General features: G+C 48.6%; 1 long non-coding RNA gene across 1 annotated transcript; it reads left to right on the top strand.

The window, feature by feature from the left end:
- The first annotated feature begins 1,515 nt into the window (after positions 1 to 1,515).
- Positions 1,516 to 20,313, top strand: LOC138831066 (uncharacterized). Its single transcript, XR_011373103.1, has 3 exons — positions 1,516 to 1,608; positions 19,197 to 19,323; positions 20,271 to 20,313. It is a non-coding gene; the product is annotated as an uncharacterized lncRNA (long non-coding RNA).
- Positions 20,314 to 21,236: the final 923 nt, after the last annotated feature.

Genomic DNA, 21,236 nt, shown 5'->3' with positions numbered 1-21,236 from the left:
CCCCATGACTGGACCAAAAAAAAAAAAAAAAGATGTACCTTCCTAAAGATCCTGGCACAGCTGGAGTTAGTTAGATCAGAAATACCGGGGAAGAAGTTTTCACACTCAAAGGTGCCCTCCCCCATCTGGTCTAAAGATGCTTCCTCTAAAGCTTGGTGACAACCTAAGATGGATTTTCCCAATTCCTCCCTCATCTCTAGCCCCTTCAGGTCCCAACCAATAGCTCTAGCTTCATCTCTTGGCTTATCCAAGGAAAGGAGATGAGCTGGGTGTGGGTGGAGAGGTTTCTGGGTTTTAGCCTGCCTCTTCCTTTACCACATGTGGGTGGTGGCAGTCAGGGGAACCTGTGGTGATAATGTTCCTGCTATATGTGAGCCCTGAAGGACAGAGCTGACTGACCCCCTCTGTCAGCCATCCACAGGACCATTGGCCTCTCAAGCATGAGCTCATTATTGAAGCACTGCTCAGGTTACTGTGTCCAGGAATAGAGATTTATTTGCTAGTGGCAGAAGTAGGACAAGGGCAGACAGTGAGTGTTCAGTGGTATGGGGGCTTGGTCCCCTCCTCCTCCAGATCTAGTGCCCCTGCAGTCTGCCTTTGACTCCTGGCTTTCCTGAAAGGAGCTGGGGTGGAGCCTGAGCTCATTCTGCAAGCTCAGCCCACAAACCCATCGCACCAAAGACCCACTCACTACCAGCTGTCTAAGAACCCCCATCTCCTCTGAAAGTTTTCTTTCTCTCCTGCCAGCCAGCCCAGCCCAATTTCCCCTCTCTTGGGCAGCTCAGGATACTTAGAGCACCCTGACATAGCACTTCATCCGTCCCAGGTTGGAACTATCAGGGGCTTTTTCAGTGTTTGGAGATTTTGTTTTGGAGATGGTACTTTTGTTTCTCCTCAATGAGTTAGGGCCTTGATTCTTTTTTTAAAAAAATGTTTTATTGAGATTAGGTGATTACATAAATTTCACATATTTCACAGTATTGTGGAATAGTGATACTTAAAGTTACAATCACATTTTAACCTTCACAAGGCAAATTGTCATTATCATGGTCTATAAAGTTTGTGAATTCTATGAGCTTTGACAATACAACTATTTCTTCCACATCAGGTGATATGTACATTTCTTTTCTTTTGCTTAGTGTAAGCTGTTCCCTCTTTCCCTCTCATGCCCTCAGGCCTTGATTCTTAGGGTCTAAATCCTAGACCCTAAACTGGGTACTGGGGGCACATGCCTATAATCCTAGCTACTCAGGAGGCTGAGATCTGAGGATCACGGTTCAAAGCCAGCCTGGGCAGGAAACTCCATGAGATTCTTATCTCTAATAAACCACTCAGAAAACTAGAAGTGGCAGTGTGGCTCAAGTGGTACAGCACTTGCCTTGAGCTGAAGAGCTGAGGGATAAGCATCCAGGCCCCAAGTTCAAGCCCCACGACTGACAATAAGTAAATAAAAATAAATAAATAAAACCTAGACCCTAGGTTGATTATGTAACACGTCTTTTAGAGCCTGATTTGGTCATCTGCAAGATGGTGACTGTGCTATTGTCTGCCATCCAATCCTTGCCACTGGAGAATTCAGGAGACCACTCAGTACAACGCTTGGCCCAGGTAAGACCTGCAAGGAGACTTCATTTAGTTTTTTGTCCCTCCTCTCTTCTGATAAAGTTGTGCTTTTCCTAGTACTTCCTTCTTGTTTGTTTTCTTACACAAAATCATAGTTTTTTGTGTGACATTGTTGTACATGTATATAATGTTCTTGGATCATATTTACACCTTCCCCATTATCTCAGCACCTTCCTTGAGGCAGAAAGGAGAAAAAAAGCAGCTTTTCCCTCCTTGGCCATTCAGAACCTGGTATTCCGTGGGGGAAAGTGGGGGGGGGAGGCGGGGGGAGACTGACCAAGAAGTAGCTCTCTGTGAACAAAGAGATTCTGACTCATCACAGAAAGAATAACCAGGGGGACCAGTGGTACCATTGACCAAGGAGAGCCAGGAAAGTGGGGGATCCATCTGGTCTGGGCATCAGAAGCCTCTGGGGCCAGTGTGGAGGAGGCAGGGGGTTGGATCCTATGACCTCTGGATGTCCTTTCTGACTGCAGCCTTTGTGTCTCAGAGCGGTCTTTCATGAACTCAGTCTGAGTCATTGCTCTCAGCCGACAACTCCCACTGCAGTGGCTCAGAGACAGGGCCGAAGCAGCCAGGCCAGCTTCTCTTGGGGAGGGAGGACCCTTGTCTCTGCTCACATTTAGAGGGCAGAAATGAGAAGCAGGTAGAGCAAGGCCAGGCATGCCAGGATGGTAGAGGGCAGTGATACCTAGAAAGGCCGCTCAGGCATTGGCAGTTGGACCGTTGGGTGTCTTTTATTATACCATGAGGCCCTGGGACCCTGGAGAGGTAGACCAGATAACTTCAGCTCTGTGTGTAGTATGATATCTAGTTCCTGTTCTTGTTTCTTTTCTTCCCTTATTGTTATTGTTTGTCCTAGTACTGGTTCTTGAACTCAGGGCCTTGAGCTTTCATTCAGTTTTTCTGCTCACAAGTTTAGATACTCTTCCACTTGAGCCATGCATCCACTTCCAGCTTTTTTTTTGGTCAGTCGTGGGGCCTGAACTCTGGGCCTGGCTACTGTCCCTCAGTTCTTCAGCACAAGGCTAGCACTCTCCCACTTGAGCCACGGCACCACTTCCAGCCTTTTCTGTTTATGTGGTACAGAGGAATCAAACCCAGGGCTTCATGCATGCTAGGCAAGCACTCTACCACTAAGCCACATTCTCAACCTCATCCTCCCCCCCCCAAAAAAAAAAACCCAGAGGTGGTGCTGTGGCTCAAGTGGTAGAGTACTATCCTTGAATATGAAGAGGCTCAGGGACAGTGCCCAGGCTCTGAGTTCAAGCCCCACCACTGACAAATAAAAGAAGTCTCTTACATTTGTCTATCCAGAGCCGGGTGCCAATGGCTTACACCTATAATCCTAGCTATTCAGAAGGCTGAGATCTGCAGATCACGGTTCAAAGCCAGCCTGGGCAGGAAAGTCTGTGAGACTGTCATCTGCCATTAACCACCAGAAAACCGAGGTGGTGCTGTGGCTCAAGTGGTAGAGCCCTAGCCTTGAGCTGAAGAGCTGAGGGACAGGGTCCAGGCCCAGAGTTCAAGTCCCATGACTGACAAAAGAGAGAGAGAGAGAGAGAGAGAGAGAGAGAGAGAGAGAGAGAGAGAGAGAGAGAGAGAGAGAGAGAGAGAGAGAGAGAGATTTGTCTAACCAGGATGGTTTTGAACTGATTTTAGCTTCCTGAGTAGCTAGGATTATAGGTGTGAGCTACGTGCTTGGTTCTGCCTTTCTAGTTTTATGGCTCTTGGCTCTAGAGGGACTTTGGGTTCATTCTTTGACTGACATAATTGGATTAGATGAGGGTGACATGAGGTGTTTGATTATAGTATATGAGGTTATATCTCTTAGTATTCCTTTGAGAGTTAAATTAAACATATGTAAAGAGCCAGGCAGAGTAAGAACACAAGAAATGGATAATTTTATTGTTGTTGTTGGATATTCTTAACTTTGGACTTTGTGGTTAAGCTCTGGGGTATCCCTGAACCAGCTTAAAGCTGAAGATAATAAACATTTTCGGGGGAGAGAATATTCAATATTCAATGGGTGGTTTATTTGCCTGGAACTTTTTACTTTTCTTTGCTCCGGAGAATCTTAAGAACCACCAAAACTTGGTCATGGTAGTAACTGTCATCGCAGCATTTGGGTGTCAGAGACAGAATGATTTTAAATTTGAGGGAAGTTGGAGCTACATAGTGAGACTCAAAAAAATTCAAGAAGAGCTGGCTGCCAATGGCACATAACCTATAATGCCTATACTATCTCCTTAGGAGGCTGAGATCTGACGGTCTCAATTCAAAGCCAGCCCAGGCAAGAAAGTCTATAAGATTCTTATCCCCAATTAACCACCAAAAACCCAGAAGCAGAGCTGTGGCTCATGTGGTAGAGCGCTAGCCTTGAGCAAAAAAAGCTCGAGTTCAAGCCCCAGGACCATCATATACACAGACATACATATAGACAAACACACAGGCGTACACATACACACACACACACACACACACACACACACACACACACACACACACACACACAAAGAATGTCAGACACTGGTGGCTCACACCTGTAATCTTAGGAGGCTGAGATCTGAGGATTGAGATCCGAAGCCAATCTGGGCCAAAAAATCTGTGAGACTCTTCCTGAACTCTGGGCCTGGGCTCTGTCCCTCAGCTCTTCAGTACAAGGCTAACGCTCTACCACTTGAGCCACAGCACCACTTCTGTTTTTTCCTGATTCTGTGGTGCTGAGGAATCAAACCCAGGACCTCATGTATGCAAGGCAAGTACTCTACCACGGAGCCACCTTCCCAGCCCCTCAGTGAGACTCTTATTGTCAATTAAACACCAAAAAAGTGCCAAAAGTGGAGGAATGGCTCAAGTGGTAGAGCACCAGCCTTGAGTAAAAAAGCCCGAGAGCACTAGTCTGTCATACTGGTGTACCCACTCGCACACATGTACAATCACGAAAAATAAAATAAAAAAGAACCACCACAGGGTGGTGTGAGCCACATGGGCAGTTCCTCTACTCTTAGTGGGGTTCTCTGACATGAAGAGTTGCTTCTTTTTTAGTAAGAACCGACATATTTGCTGATAGAAATGCTTCTAGTCACTGGGCCTCAGTGGCTCACACCTGTAGTCCTAGCTACTCAAGAGACTGAGATCTGAGGGTTGCGGTTCAAAGCCAACTCGGACAGGAAAGTCCATGAGACTCTTATCTCCAATAAAACCACTAGAAAACTGGAAGTGGTGCTGTGGCTCAAGCAATAGAGTGCTCTCCTTGAGCTGAAGAGCTCAGGGATAGCACCCAGGCCCAGAGTTCAAGCCCCACAACCGACAAAAGCCCAAACAAACAAAAGAAATGCCTCTAGTCCTAGTTCATCCTGCGGACGCCTCTGCCCCATGGGTCACCAAGGACAGACCAAGTGAAAATGATTGGCTGGGCTTTCTCTCTGGGGTTAGTTAGCATCATGGGGGCTCCTGGCTGGAAGCAGCCCCTGGCGTTTGCACTTCCCAGTTGGGGTATCCAGGATGCAGAACACAGTGAGATACTTGGACTCACCCCAAGGTCCCCTCACCCCAATTTCTCCTACCTTCCCGACTGGCTCCTTTGGGACCCCATGGGCAGATACCACTCTAATGAGCTTAGGTTCAGGGCAGGCAGCGGTAATTATAATTTAATGGAAATGCAGAAGGTTCTTATGCAAGTGCCTGACATGCTTCCTGGCTGTGGCATCTGGGACAGCCAGGTCCCCAGGGGCTGGAGGAGGGCCTCCCCGGCCACCACCAGCCTCTGGCACTCGGGACACTGGCACAGAGCCACCCTCTCACTGCCCATGGCACTGTCCTGAACTTGCCTTGAGTGAGCTGCTCTGTCCTCTCTGTGCCCCAGGCTTCCTGGAGAGGATCAGCATGGACTGCAGTGTGTGCAATCCCTCCCACCCACCTCCTTCCCACCCCTCTCTCCCAAAGCTGAGGTCTTCCCCGGAGACCTATTCTGTGAGAGAGGGATAATGGATTTGGGGGTGTTTCCTTTTACTCAATGAAGAAATCTTTCTCGCCAGGAAGATGGCCTGTGGTTTTCTTTTCCCCTTGTGGCTGGGGACACAGTGCCCACCTTTTCCCTTACCTGCCCCCCCCAACCCCCGAGAGTGTCCTGAACCACAAAACCACAGCTTTCTCCAGTCTATCCCCTCCCAAACAGAGCATGTTACCAAGGTAACAGAAATGCCATTTGTTTGGGGGTGATGGAGGGAGTTGAGACCTGTGGAGGGGTGTAGCTGGGGGTTGGAATTGTGTGAGCATTGTGGCCCCCAAAGTCTCCATGGGAGGATCTGGATCTTGTGCTGGAGAAAGGACTAGTACAGCTTGAGATTGAGGCCATATTTGAGAGAAGAATGTGTGGGTGCAGCTGTGAGGGGTGAGGGGCCCCCCAGCTTAGTGTGGGGGAGAAGCAGGAGCATGGTGAAGTTGAGGAGACATTGAGGCAGAGATGGGCCTGCCTTCAACTCCTCCCTCTGGAGGAGGTGTTGGAGGGCATCCAGCTCTTGGGAGGAGGTTTTGTGCCTGGCAGGGTCTAGGCCCAGCTGCAAACAATCTAGAAGCCTGGGACCAGTGTGTGGCCCACATCGCCCCCTGCAGATCATACAGGAAGCAGCATTGGATGGTCTCCAGGAAGGGGGTTTAGACCACCAAGCTGTGAGTTCCTACTAAGTGCTTGGCGCGTTTCTGAGTCTGCATTCAAGGCAATTCTGTAAACCCGAATCCAGAAAGCACCTACATACAGAGACTTCTCTGGGCCACCCTGGGCTAGACTTCAAGCTGGAAAAGGCCAACAGTGGAATGGAAGAAAAGAAAGAGGAAGCTGCCTAGGCAAAGGTAGGGAAGTGACACAGAACAGCCTGTTTAGGAAGCTGCTGGTAAGCAACCAGGTGGGTTGGGGGTGGGGGACCTTGAAAGGCAAAAAAGCAGTCTTGATTGCTGAGCCAGGAAGCAGATTTTCCTGCACAGAGCAGGTTTCTCAAACTCACTAGAGCCAACTGAGCAGTCCAGAGGTACATGCCCCAAGGGGGGACGGGGAGGGCAAAGGAATTTAAAGCCAAGTTGGGCTTTAAGTGGGTCATGTCTGTAAACCTAGCTATTCTGGAGGCTGAGATCTGAGGATTGCAGTTGAAGCCAGTCCAAACAGGAAAGTCCATGAGTCTCTTATCTCCAAGTAACCACCAAAAAGGTGAAAGTGAAGGTGTGACTCAAGTAGTAGAGCACCAGCCTTGAGTGAAAAAGCTGAGGGACAGTGCCCAAGCCCTGAGTTCAAGCTCTAATACCAGCACATGCACACACATAAGACAACATTTAAAGCTCAATGCTATAGCAACCATTTAGCTCATGGAAAGTCCTGAGTTCAATCCCCAGCACTGCAAAAGAAGGTGACTCTATAGCAAACCTTGATGCAAGCCTTACATTGGTTCCTAAGGATAGCATTGTTGATTTTCCTACCAAAACGGCCTTGTTTTTTGGGACAGGGTATGTAGCCAGACAGTTATTGAGCCTTCAATTCTCTAGCTGCAGCCTTTCAAGAAATTGGGATTACATGCTGGGTGTTGGTGGCTCATGCCTGTAATCCTAGCTACCCAGGAGGCTGAGATCTGAGGATCGCAGTTCAAAGCCAGCCTGGGCGGGGAAGTCCATGAGACTCTTTTCTCCAATAAACCACCAGAAAACCAGAAGTGGTGCTGTGGCTCAAGTGGTATAGTGCTCACCTTGAGCTGTCCCAGGCCCAGAGTTAAAGCCCTACGACTGACAGAAAGAAAGGAAGAAAGGAAGAAAGAAAGAAAGAAAGAAAGAAAGAAAGAAAGAAAGAAAGAAAGAAGGATTACAGTCATGTGCCACTGAACCTGCTCCTTCAAAAACAAAACAACACAAAAAAAGCAAACAACTGATTTTAAGCAACATTTATGTGTGTGCACTGATGGCTCAGAAGATGACCACAGTCACCCAGCCCCTTTTGAGAATGGTGCTGAGAGCAGCTTGACGCCACTGGGAGTTCTCTGCAAAATAGTCAAGTGTGATGACAGAATTCCCTTCAACCTTCATTGTTCCATGAAGGAGGCCTTGCCTCAACTTTACCCTGGAGGAATTAGGTTTTGAACTATGAAGAGGTGAAACTGGGCAGTGCCCTGGACTCCTGTGCCTCAGGACGGGTTCTGGCACACACACTCCCTGAGTACACCCCCTCCCCATACACACACTCTAGTATGTGTATGGGGTGGGGGAGATCCTCAGCCTCTATATTGTGTCTGGCTCAAGGGTGCAGAGAAAGAGTGGATTGTGGTCTGTGGCCTGCTCACCTCCATTGACCTCAAGACTAGAGTTTGAATCAAGGAAAACTAGGACCAGGTAGTAGTCTGTGGAGGAAGAGAGAAACCCAGATATTCTGAGATTCTGAGGAGGGAGTGGCAGAAACTTTGGAGATGGAGGGCAAGTCAGCAGGTGCAATGGGATTCTAAAATTGGGGTCCTACTCTCCTGCCGGCTCTTGGGGGGTGTCCTGGGTACCCAGGTCAGTTTCTGCCCTTTCTGTCCTCCCAGCATAACAAGCCTCTCTCATTGTCCCCATCCCCCTGCCCATCCAGAGACCAAGTCCCTCAAGGATGGTCATTACTTCTTCTGACTTTCATGGGATCCTGTATGCCATTCTCTCTCTTTTTTTTTTAGGGAGGGTGTCCAGTCATGGGGCCTGAACTCTGGGCCTGGGCGCTGTCCCTCAGCTCTTCAGCTCAAGGCTAGCGCTCTACCACTTGAGCCACAATGCTACTTCTGGCTTTTTTCCTTTTGCTTATGTGGTGCTGAGGAATCGAACCCAGGGCCTCATGCATGCAAGGCAAGCACTCTACCACTGAGCCACCTTCCCAGCCCCGCCATTCTCTCTCTCTCTCTTTTTTTTTTTTTTTTTGGGTCCAGTTGTGGGGCCTGAACTCTTGGCCTGGGCGCTGTCCCTCAGCTCTTCAGCTCAAGGCTAGTGCTCTACCACTTGAGCCACAGTGCCACTTCCGGCTTTTTTCTTTTTGCTTATGTGGTGCTGAGGAATCGAACCCAGGGCCTTAAGCATGCAAGGCAAGCGCTCTACCACTGAGCCACCTTCCGAGCCCCGCCAATCTCTTTCATTTTGCCCATTATAGAGCTTGAATTTGGGGCCTGGGAGCTGTCCCTGAGCTCTTCTGCTGAAGGCTAGCACTCTACCACTTTGAGCCAGAGTGTCACTGCTGGTTTTCTGGTGGTTCATTGGAGGGTAAGTGTCTCATGGACTTTCCTGCCAGGACTGGCTTTGAACCAGGATCCTCAGATCTCAGCCTTCTGAGTAGCTAGAATTACAGGTGAGAGCCACCAGCACCTGGCTCCTGTGTGACATTCTTTGGAGGCTTGATGGTGCCTCCCGAAACTCAGGCCTGAGTTCAGTTCTCATAGTCTTGGGGACAACTTATAAAGGGACGCTGTAGGAGGTCCTTCAGTCCCTCAAGGCTCTTCTTACTCTCCCTGCCTCCTTGTTGTCTGGCCTCATGGGAGGAGAAAAAGTCTTTTACCAGGGGCCCCAATTGCCTGGAAATGGAGGTGCCAGCACAGGGAAGGGTTCTCTGTAGCCTTCCATCTTCCCCAGATTGTTAGAACCTGCAGAGTTAGGGTCACATGAGACCAGGGCCCATGTTTAGAGTCCGAGGTACTCTCTGCAAGGGTCTAGGTCTGTTCGTACCAAACATAGTGAGTGTGGGGGTGGAGGGAGTGGGGGTGCTCAGAGAAACAGGGCTCTGTGTATGGCGACAACAGGACTGCCAGCAAGGAAAGGAGCCTGGCTTAGGCAGGCTATGGTTCTTCATAATCATAGCCTGATCCCTGGCTCAGGGCAGGGAAGGGGCAAGGAGACGGGCTCTGGCACACATACTCCCTGAGTGCACCCCCTCCCCATACACACACACTGGTGTGTTGCCACAACTAGTTGGTCTGTGTTCTGTAAACTCCCGTCCTTTGGCCAGGTCACTGACCCCCATCCCCACCTCCAGGGACAAGGGTCCTGCTTCCACTGGGCCTCTGTGTGTATGGTTGGGCAGTGGAATGAAAGTGAGGATCACAGGCCCTCTGTGTGTCTATGAGATGTTGTGTCTGTTTATCCTATCTCCTAGGTAGAGGGGCCCCTCCCATAGGGTCAGAAGAAGGCCCTAGGTTTCCAGGGGTCTCCACGGCTCCACAGAGTGTATGGATCTGGAGGGGTCTATCTTTGAGTCCCTCACTTCCTGAGCCTCCTCAGGACCAGTAGATGAGTTTCCACCTTGTGACTTAGGTTTGTTCTAATTCTCTGCCCTCCCCTCCCAGATAATAATTGGCAGGACATCAGGTCTTGATTTCCTTCAACTGTCCCAATAGGTCTTAAGTCTCCAGGAGTCCTAGGTGCACATCCAGTAAGAGGCCCCAGGACACACACTGTTCTCTTGTGGGTTTGCTGTATATAAAGGCTGAGGCCAACAAAGGAGGTCTCTCTAGTGGGTCCAGTCAGCCCTGTGCCAAGCTCCAAGATGCTGTTTTGGCACAATTAGCCAGAGGACTTTTGGCTCATTCCTGGGAGACTGTTCTCTGAGGCCTCCAGGCAGCCTGCTTAGGTAAGGGCCAAATCTCCTTCCCCAAAGGCCATGGCCAGAAGTTGGAGCAAAGAAAGATACCCATTTCACATGAAGAGAACTGGCTCCCTGCTCTTGGGTTAGGTATGGACATAATCAAACATGCTTGGAGTTTATTGAGTGTTGGGACAGGATGTCAGGCAAGCTTTAGCATGATAAACCCAGGTAATTAATGCCGTGTGTGTGTGTGTGTGTGTGTGTGTGTGTGTGTGTGTGTGTGTACACGCATGCACACACATGTGTACTTGCAGATACTGGGGCTTGAACTCAGGTCCTGTATGCTGTCCGTTAGTTTTTTTTTTTTTTCCTCAAGGCTAGTGTTCTTCACTTCCAGCTTTTTGGTGGTTAATTGGAGGGTAAGACTCTCATGGACTTTCCTGCCTGAGCTGACTTTGAACTGCAATCCTCAGATCTCAGTCTCTTGAGTAGCTAGGATTATAGGTGAGAGCCACCAGCATCGGGCTAATGCCAGCCACACATCCAGATTATACCTTAAGGGAATAATCTGGAGGCCAAAGGAACTGGAGGGAGGGGGCACAGCCTGCTGCTGGGGTGCTATAGGATCTTTGGAGGGAAGGTGTGATATAAAGAAAGCCCCTTTGGGGACAGGATAGATGGGGCAGAAAGCAGGAAGTGTTTTCTCTCCAGCGGAGAGCCTCTGCCCTTGTCTTATTTGAAACTGGAGGAGCTGCTGCTGGGTACCCCAGCAGCAAAAGCAGGGTATGACTGTTCTCAGTGGGAAGGAAGCCAATCTCACCATTTTGATGTGGTTGTCAAGCAGAACCCTCTGAAGTCCGTTATTTAATCTGACCCTCCCAACAACTCAGTGGTAGGCAGGAATTGTTGAGGAAACAGGCATAGAGAGGTTGAGGAATTGTCTCAAGGACACAGAGCTGGTAAGTGGCAGAACTGAGATTTAGAAATACAATTACATAGTGTTATTCATACACAGGAACTTTTCTGAACAAATGACCTATTTAATCTCCTTTCTGTGTTCATCAATGTTCTGGGAGCTAGGGACTTGGTAGTAAAGGCACAGAGGCAGTTCTGGTCTTTCCTCAAGAGGCCTGTCTTCTATAAACACAAATGATGTGCTAGGTGCCAATGGCTAACACCTGTAATCCTAGCTACTCAGGAGGTTGAGATCTGAGGACTGCAATTCAAAGTCAACCCAAGCAGGAAACTCTGTGAGACTCTAGTCTTCAATTAACCATCAGAAAGCCAGAAGTGGAGATGTGGTTCATGTGGTAGAGTGCCAGCTTTGAGCATAAAAGCTAAACAAGAGTGCAAGAAAGCCAGGCACCAGTGGCTCATGCCTGTAATCCTACTACTCAGGAAGCTGAGATCTGAGGATTGTGGTTCAAAACCAGGCTGGGGAGCTGGGAAGGTGGCTCAGTGGTATAGTGCTGGCCCTGCATGCATGAGGCCCTGGGTTCGATTCCTCAGCACCACATAAACAGAAAAAGCCAGAAGTGGCGCTGTAGCTCAAGTGGTAGAGTGCTAGCCTTGAGCTGAATAGCTGAGGGACAGGCCCAAGCCTAGAGTTCAAGCCCCACGCTTCCAAACAAACAAACAAACAAACAGACAACAAAAACAAAAACAAAAACAAAAAACTGGTTCAAAGTGGTAAAGAGTAACTTTGAACAAAAGAGGTCAGGGACAGCACCCAGGCTCTGAGTTCAAGCCCCACAACCAACAACAACAACAAAAAGAAAGAAAAAAAAAAAAAAAGGAAAGAAAGAGTGCAAGGAAATGTACACATTACTTGAATTAAGAAATTGTAACCCCTCTGTATATACTTCAATAATAATAAAATTATAAAAAAAAGGGCAGAGTATTTTTAATCCATTTTATTTCTAGCATTTAGCTACTGTATTCATTGTATTCATTATATATGTGCACACGTATGGGAAATATCTTTATGCTGGTTCCCTTTCAGTGTCAAAGAAAAAAATGAAGCAATAAAAAAATAAAGTAGGGCTGGGAAGGTGGCTCAGTGGTAGAGTGCTTGCCTTGCATGCCTGAGGCCCTGGGTTCGATTCCTCAGCACCACATAAGCAAAAAGAAAAAAGCCAGAAGTGGCGCTGTGGCTCAAAGTGGTAGAGCGCTAGCCTTGAGCTGAAGAGCTGAGGGACAGTGCCCAGGCCCAGAGTTCAGGCCCCAGGACCGGACCAAAATAAATAAATAAATAAATAAAGTAGGAGGAGGATTGGGTGGGGAGGGGAGAAGGGGAGGAAGATTGGGGGGGGGGGAGGATGGGAAGGGATGGGAAGGGGAAACAAAGGAGGAGCCTACAATGCTTGATAAGAAATGTACTCATTAGCCGGGCGCTGGTGGCTCACGCCTGTAATCCTAGCTACTCAGGAGACTGAGATCTGAGGATCGCGGTTCAAAGCCAGCCCAGGCAGGAGAGACCGTGAGACTCCTATCTCAAATAAACCACCAGAAAATCTCAAATAAACCACCAGAAAACTGGAAGTGGTGCTGTAGCTCAAGTGGTAGAGCGCTCGCCTTGAGCTGAAGAGCTGAGGGACAGCGCCCAGGCCCAGAGTTCAAGCCCCACGACCGACAAAAAAAAAAAAAAAAAAAAAAAAAGAAATGTACTTATTATCTTGCCTATGTAATTGTAACCCCTCAGTACAGTATTTTCACAATAAAAAAATGAAAAAAAAATTGTGGATGGGAAGGAAAAACTGGGAGAGTGTGAGGGAAGGGGTGACATTGTCCAAAAAGAAATGTAGCCGGGCCCCAGTGGCTCATGCCTGTAATCCTAGCTACTCAGAAGGCTGAGATCTGAGGATCACAGTTCAAAGCCAGCCCAGGCAGGAAAGTCTGTGAGACTCTTATCTGCAATTAACCACCAGAAAACTGGAAATGGTAGTGGTAGAGGGCTAGCCTTGAGCTGAAGAGCTGAGGGACAGTGCCCAGGCCCAGAATTCAAGCCCCATGACCAATTTAAAAATAAAATGTACTCTTTACCTGACTTATGTAACTGTAACCCCTTGGTACATCACCTTAATAATAAAAAATTTAGCGAGGTGCCAGTGGCTCACACCTGTAATCCTAGCCACTCAGGAGACTGAAATATGAGGATGGTGGTTCAAAGCCAGCTTGGGCAAGAAAGTCCGTAAGACTCTTATCTCCAATTAACCACCAGTAAACTGGAAGTGGCTCTGTGGCTCAAGTGGAAGCACAATGGGCTTCAGCTGGAGCTGAGGGAAAGCGCCCAGGTTCAGAGTTCAAGCCCAGGACCAGAAAAAAAAAAGCGAGGCTGGGAAGGTGGTTCAGCAGTAGAGCGCTTGCCTCGCATGCACAAGGCCCTGGGTTCGATTCCTCAGCACCACATAAGGAGAAAAAGCCGGAAGAGGTGCTGTGGCTCAAGTGGTAGAGCGCTTGCCTTGAGCTGAAGAGCTGAGGGACAGCGCCCAGGCCCAGAGTTCAAGCCCCATGACAGACCAAAAAAGGAAGAAAGAAAAGTAAAAAAGTAAGAGTGCAAATCCCTAAGTTCAAGCCCCAGTGCTGACAAATGTAAACAAACAAAAATCCACCAGGGAAGGAAAGGGCAACTTTTTTTTTTTTTTTTGCCAGTCCTGGGGCTTGAACTCATGGCCTATGCGCTGTCCCTGAGCTTCTTTTGCTCAAGGCTAGCACTCTTCCCCTTGAGCCACAGCGCCACTTGTGGCTTTTTTTTTTTTTTTCCTGTTTATATTCTACTGAGGAACCAAACCTAGGGCTTCATGCATGCTAGGTAAGCATTCTACCACTACGCCCCATACATTCCCAGACCAATGGAGGCAGCATTTTACAAGTGAGGATCAGGAGGCGCTATGTCTCCTGACCACTGCCCCAGTGTCTCAAGTTTATGTCCCAATATAGGTGTGGTGGGTCCCAGTGCCTCATGGTAATGGGAGGCAGTACCGGGAGGGGGTAGGGGAAGGGTGGGAACTTTGTTGCTAGCAGACCAGGAGACTGGCTCCCTGAGACTTCCCGGCCTCGCCCTCCTGGGACGGCGGCGGAGTGTGGTTGGTGGGCGTGTCTAGCCGCTGAAGCCGCAGCTGGATGGGGGAAATGTGGAGCAGGCCTGGGGACCTTCTTCTGCACATCGGTGAGAAGAGGGTGCCAGGAGCTCTTCATGTCTGCTTTCCAGCTGGCTTGGAAGTGTTGAGGAAGTAGACGTCATGACTCAGGTATAGGGAAGAAAAGCTTCTGGCTAGAGTTTTAGGAGGGGATCCATGAAAGGCTAGGTGGGTGAGTTATTGTTTACCCACAAGGGAGGGAGGATCAGCCTCACAACTAGACTTGCATGGACTCCTCAAAGTTTTCAACACCAGGGTCAGGAATTCCATTTCTCATAGGTGGGGGAGGGGGTGGTGGGTGGAGGGGGAGAGGGTCCTAGGGCTTGAACTTGGAGCTGTATGTTCTCACTTGGCTTTCCTGTATAGCAGTGGCAGCATGCTTATCTAGCCTACAAGGCCCCTGGGTGGGATCCCGTGGCTATGGGGGGACCTAGAGTCACCTGTGTTCTTCTCTACCTCAGGTTCACTGCATCAGCATGGACTTCACGCCTGAGACAAATGGCAGAAAAAGGTGTCCCTCTCTGCCTCCAAATGGACACCTTTCAGTCCAGTGACAAGGGGCTTCATTCAGCCTGAGCACCTGGCTGCCTCATCCAGGTGGTCAAGGCATAGGCAGCACTGGGCTCCTCTTCCTCCCTGGCAGAGCTTCCACTGTGCCTTATCCACTGTTAGGTTCAGGTCCTGCCTTGCTGAGGACCTGCCATGCCTGGTCTCTCTAGGACTGCCCTTTTCTGCACACAGAGGATGGCTTGACCTCTTCCTTGGCACCCATCCAATAGGGCCTCGTAAAGAGAGATGGACAGGTACAGAAAGGTTCATTGAGGCATTCTTGTCACCTTCCCTTCGTGGAGCCCAGAGGAGCTGACTGGAAATTGAAAACTGACGGTGAGAAGATAAACAGCTTCTGCTGTTTATCAGACTGCTTGTGCAAGTACTGTCTTCCTGGGAGGTGGGTGTCTGTGAGAGCAAAGAAGCTGAGCGCTGGTGGTTCACACCTGTAAATCTAGCTACTCTGGAGGTTGAGATCTGAGGATCACAGTTCAAAGCCAGGCTGGGCAGGAAAGTCCATGAGACTCTGATCTCCAATTAATCACCAGAAAACTGGAAGTGGAGCTATGGCTCAAAGTGGTAGAGTGCTAGCATGGAGTGGAAAAAGCTCAGGAATAGAATCCAGGCCCAGAGTTCAAGTCCCATGACTGAACAACAAAAACAACCACCACGAGTGAGAGCAAAGAGACCCTCACTTCCCAAATAGGGTACACTCAGGCCTTAGAAGTGTGATGCTCCAGGAGTTTCAGCCTCTGTGATTCACTCAGTTCCTGACGAGAAGAGCCTCTGGCCTGTCCTCCCAGGTTTCTAGTAGCTGACACCTCCAGACTGTCCTATGCCCTTCCACACCCTGCCTGTTTCTCTGACTCCTTTCTCAATCCCTAGACCCCTTGCTGGGTGACTCTTCCTTTGGATTGAAGGTCAGTTTGTCAGGATGTTCTCCTAGGGCAGGGACTGGTTCCTCAACCCTTATAAACACCTGTAAAGGAGTATGCAGAAAGCCACCACAGCTGTTGTAAGACCCAGGCCAATTTTGCTTGTGTATCTACAGGGCCCCACTGCAGAGCCCCAGTGGCCTCTTAGCCCTCTGGCTCTGACCCAGAGAGGTGAATGGAATACACCTGTGTCAGCCCCTCGGCGTGCAAGTAGAAGAAAAGGGCTCCTCATGCCAGGGCTGAGGGTCTCTGAGACTTGATGGGGGAGTATGTTGGTGGGGGACAGGCCAGGCGATAGAGACTGGCTGCACAGCTCTATAGAATTCTTCAACTTCTGCCCTTTCTCCCAGACTCTCTTCCTCACTTTGGACACTCTGGTGTACAGGTCATCAGAGGTGGGCCCTCACTAACTCTGCCACTCCTGTCCCAAGTCCTCTGAGGCTTCATTTCACTCTCCAGAAAGGGTGCTCCTGCCCCCTGGTGGTTGTATGTGATATGGCCATAGGTTTTAACAACCTCCCCTTCCCACTGTCCTCCCACTCCACAAGGCCCACCTGAGTTTTTTTTTGTTGTTGTTGTTGGTGGTGGTGGTAGTGGTCATGGGGCCTGAACTCTGGGCCTGAGCACTGTCTCTCAGCTCTTCAGCTCAAGGGTAGCACTCTACCACTTGACCTACAGAGCTACTTCCTGCGTTTTCTGCTTCTGTGGTGCTGAGGAATCGAACCCAGGGCCTCATGCATGCAAGGCAAACAAACACTCTACAACTGAGCCACCTTCCCAGCCCCCACTTGAGTCTTTTTTTTTCTGCTTATGTGATGCTAAGGAGTCGAACCCAGGGCCTCATGCATGCAAGGCAAGCACTCTACTACTGAGCCACCTTCCTAGCCTGCCGTGAGAGTCTTTTTATAACTCCGAGCCTGAACCCTGAGCCTACATCTCAGACATAGTGGTGTCTGCTAGACACCAGTTTTTCAGCTGCTGCAGGATGTTGGCCAACTTACTTTTATTGAAGACTAAGTTACTTGACTCTGTGCTAGGCTCTTTGCATGTATCATCTCATATAGTTTATATACTCTCCAAAGTCAGGGTCCAAAGAGGGTGACTAACATGCCTAAAGACATACGAGAGATCTGTAACTAGTGGACTTTGCCTCCTCTCTCTTCTCCCAAACTGGCCTTGTCTTGATTGCAGGCACTGATGTGCTGAAGCTTTCTAGCCAGGACCTCGTACAGATCTGTGGGGCTGCAAATGAATCTGCCTTTCCAATACTCTTAGCGCCAGGTGCTGGGCACTGCTACACATGGTCCCCTTCCTACTATTGTGGCCCTTACCAATTCAACTAGCAGTTGTTTCACAGAGTATTTGAGTCCAAAGGCATCTTTAAAAAGACCACTTTGTACTATATTAAGGTATGTGTGTGTTGGTCCTAGAGTTTGAACTCAGGGCCTGAATGCTGCCCTTGAGCTTTTGTATTCAGAGATAGCACTCTACCACTTGAGCTAGCCTTTTTAGTGTTTAATTGAAGAGTCTCACAAACTTTTCTGCCTGGGCTGGCTTGTAACAGTGATCCTCAAATCTCAGCCTCACAAACCTCTGGCTTGTACCATTATTTGTTGTTGAATAGTACTGGGGTTTGAACTCAGGGCTCAAGTTTGCAAGGCATAAATGTACTCTACCACTTGAGCCACATCTCAGTCCTAATTTTCTCTGAGGAAGAAACTCAGGCTCAAGGGCATTGAAGTCTAAACTCCCAGAGAAAGGCTGGCAGGGCTGGATTGAAATGTTAGGCTTGGGCTATGGTTGTAGATCACTGTTAGAATGCACGCTTAGCTTGTATGAGGGTATGGGTTCGAGGCTTGGCATAAAAAGAAAAAAAAGGCTTCTGATACCTTCTTATATCCACCCAATCTGCATCATTATGGGAGATAGAGGCTTTTCTAAGTTTTCTCTCTCTAGGGCCAAATATTCATTAAGTGCCTGCTTAGTGACTTCCTTTCCTAGACACCTAGGAAGGCTGAGGTCTCTCATACACTTGGGGGCTTAGAAATGGGAACTGAGTTAGACCAGATATGAAGAGCTGGCATAGACTGTTTTCCTGAGCCAGGCCTGTCACAGACTGACTTTAAATGTGGCTCCAGTGGCTTCTAGGCAAGAACATGAGTTCTTAAGAATCGTGACCCAGGTGAGAGAGATTCTTGCCTCTCCCCAGAAGACAACAAATGTAGGTGTGGTTGCATGAAACCTCTTCTGGTCTGGGAAGGGGGGGGGGTGCCCCACCATTGCTGCTCCTCAGGATGCTTCTCTTGGCATTCTCTATCTTCCAGGGCCAGATTAGACCTTGCCTTCCAAGATGACTTTGTGGTTGTTTTTGTTTTGGCTGGTCTTGGGGCTTGAACTCTGGGCCTGGGCGCTGTCCCTCATCTCTTCAGCTCAAGGTAAGCATTCTACCACTTGAGCTACAGAACCACTTCTGGTTTTCTGGTGGTTTATTGGAGGTAAGATTTTCGCAGAGCTGAGCACCAGTGGCTCACGCCTATAATCCTAGCTACTCAGGAGGCTGAGATCTGAGGATCTCTGCTCAAAGCCAGCCCAGGCAAGAAAGTCCATGACTCTTATCTCCAATAAACCACCAGAAAACTGGAAGTGGCACTGTAGCTCACACAGTAGAGCGCTTGCCTTGAGCTGAAGAACGCAGGGACAGCGCCCAGGTCCAGAGTTCAAGCCCTACAACCAACCAAAAAAAAAAAAAAAAAAGTTCCAGGGACTTTCCTGCCCGGGCTGGCTTTGAACCGTGATCCTCAGATCTCAGGCTCCTGAGTAGCTAGGATTACAGGTGTGAGCCACTGGCGCCCAGCTAGCTTTGTGTCTTTTATTTCACCAAGTTCTACTCTCCCAGCTCATCTGGAATTCTCTTAAGCATTATCTATTTTACTTGTGCTATAGTCATTCCTATGTCAGTCATCTTCCCATCTCTTTAAACTGGGAGCTCTCTTGAGCCTAGGTCCCCTAAAGGTGAGGATATCCACCTTCTCCTAGGCTCTGGCCTCTGGGGCCCTCTTACCCACTGACTCCTCTTCTGCTCCACTGTCCCCTACCTCCAGGCTTTTACTAAGAGATTTCTCTCCTTGCCCTGGTTTACTGTTTTGCTCCAAAGACCGAAGTATCTTCTTGTCTCCTCTTCTGTTACAGGAGGTCCAGAACCATAAGGATGAACCTTTGGGCTGGAAATGATGGCACACACCTGTTATCCAGCACAACCCCGCCCCCCTCCATTAAAAAAACAAACAAAGGTTGATTTTAGAGGGAGAAGTGTGGCAGGCTGCTTAGAGGATAGGAACCTATTACTGGTATCTTTTTATTGATTCTGTGCAGAATGAAGACTACTTGATTCTGATGTTGGCCCAGGGAAGCTTCACCACTAAAGGAGAGTTGGATAGTCTGAATTCTGGAATGTGCCAGAAGCCTTGTTAAAATGCTCAGCTGACTCCCCAGGCTCCAGGTGAAGAGTCAAACCATCTTGTGTCTTAATCTTGGGGAGACCTCCAGTCTTACACTTTGCCTTGCTAGGAGCTCAAATTTGTGTCTTTATTCTTTATTTCTGTTGGTCATGGACTTGAACTTGGGGGTTGGGCACTGTCTCAGAACTCTTTTGCTCAAGGCTGGCGCGCTACCACCTTGAGCCATAGCATCACTTCTGGTTTTCTGGTAGTTAATTGGAGATAAGTGGCTCACGGGGAGCTGGGCGCCGATGGCTCACACCTGAAATCCTAGCTACTCAGGAGGCTAAGATCTGAAGATCATGGTTCAAAGCCAGCCCAGGCAGGAAAGGCCATGAGACTTTTTTGTTTTGTTTTTGGCGGTCGTGGGGTCTGAACTCTGGGCCTGGGCGCTGTCCCTCAGCTCTTCAGCTCAAGGCTAGCGCTCTACCACTTGAGCCACAGCACCACTTCCGGCTTTTTTCTTTTTGCTTATGTGGTGCTGAGGAATTGAACCCAGGGCCTCAGGCATGCGAGGCAAACCCTCTACCACTGAGCCACCTTCCCAGCCCTGGCCATGAGACTCTTCAATAGAACACTCAGAAAACTGGAAAGGGTGCTGTGGCTCAAGTGGTAGAGCGCTAACCTTGAGCCGAGCCGAGGCAGAGCTCAGGCCCAGAGTTCAAGCTCCATAACCGACAAAAAAAAAAAAAAAAAAAAAAAAAGTGTCTCATGGGAGACTTTCTTGCCCAGGCTGGCTTCCGACTGTGATCCTCAGATCTCTATCTCCTGAGTAGCTAGACAAGAGCTACCAGCACCTGGCATGTGTCCTTATTCATTAGACACTCCAACATGCCAAGCCATATCTACCACCATTGGCCTATACCCCAAATCCCTCCCACACATTTTCAAGTTAATTTAGTTCTTCTTTTCACTTTCAGGTCTAAATTCACCTGAAATTGTTTTTTAGGTATCATACCAAGGATCAACTTCTTTTCCCATATAGAAAGTCCATTTCATATCAAGTAAGTACTTTCTCAAAAAGTAAGTGCTACTGGCTAATAATTTTTTCCATCCTACTTCCTCGTTTATGGTGAAAATCCTCACACAGAAGCTGGAAATATAGCTGGGTGCCAGTGGCTCATGCCTGTAATCCTAACTACTAAGGAGGCTGAGACCTGAGGATCATGGTTCAAAGCCAGCCCAAGGCAGCAAAATCCATGAGACTCTTATCTCCAATAAATCACCAGAAGACTGGAGGTAGTTATGTAGCTCAAGTGGTTGAATTGAAGAGCTGAGGGATAGTGCCCAATCCCAGAGTTCAAGCCTCTTAACTGACAAAAACAAAAACGTGGAGGGCCAGGAAGGTGGCTCAGTGGTAGAGTGCTTGCCTTGCATGCATGGATTTGATTCCTCAGCACCACGTAAGCAGAAAAGGCTGGAAGTGGTGCTGTGGCTCAAGTGGTAGAGCTCTTGCCTTGAGTTGAAGAGCTCAGGGACAGTGCCCAGGCCAAGTTCAGGCCCCATCACTGACCGATAAAAAAAAAAAAAGTAGAAATCTAATATGTACTGAAATTTAATATGCACCAAGGTGCCTTATTAAAAACACTTGTAAAATTACTTACTGGTCTTCTTTGCTGCATCTTAGACCAGGTGCTCTTTGGCTAGGGAAGGTAGGGAGGGAGAAATCTTTAACCCTGGTGAATTGATGGATAGGGAAAGGTCTGTTTACTGAGTTGAAAGAATAAGAGGTTAAAAAAAAAAAGAATAAGAGGTGCCTCCTTCAACAAATTCAGGGCTGACTCAGGTAATATGGTTAGCCAAGCAGACATCTCAAAGGGACCTGGAGACCGCAGGTGACTAATAAAGGCCTCTTCTGTAACTTCAGCAGTATAAAGAGTACAAGTTGCACTCAGGAGACTAAAGCAGGCTGGTA

This window comes from Dipodomys merriami, unplaced genomic scaffold (genome assembly GCF_024711535.1).
Source record: "Dipodomys merriami isolate MVZ:Mamm:240054 unplaced genomic scaffold, mDipMer1.0.p SCAF_19, whole genome shotgun sequence".
Classification (NCBI taxonomy): Eukaryota; Metazoa; Chordata; class Mammalia; order Rodentia; family Heteromyidae; genus Dipodomys; species Dipodomys merriami.
This window is presented reverse-complemented; position numbering and strand designations above follow the sequence as displayed.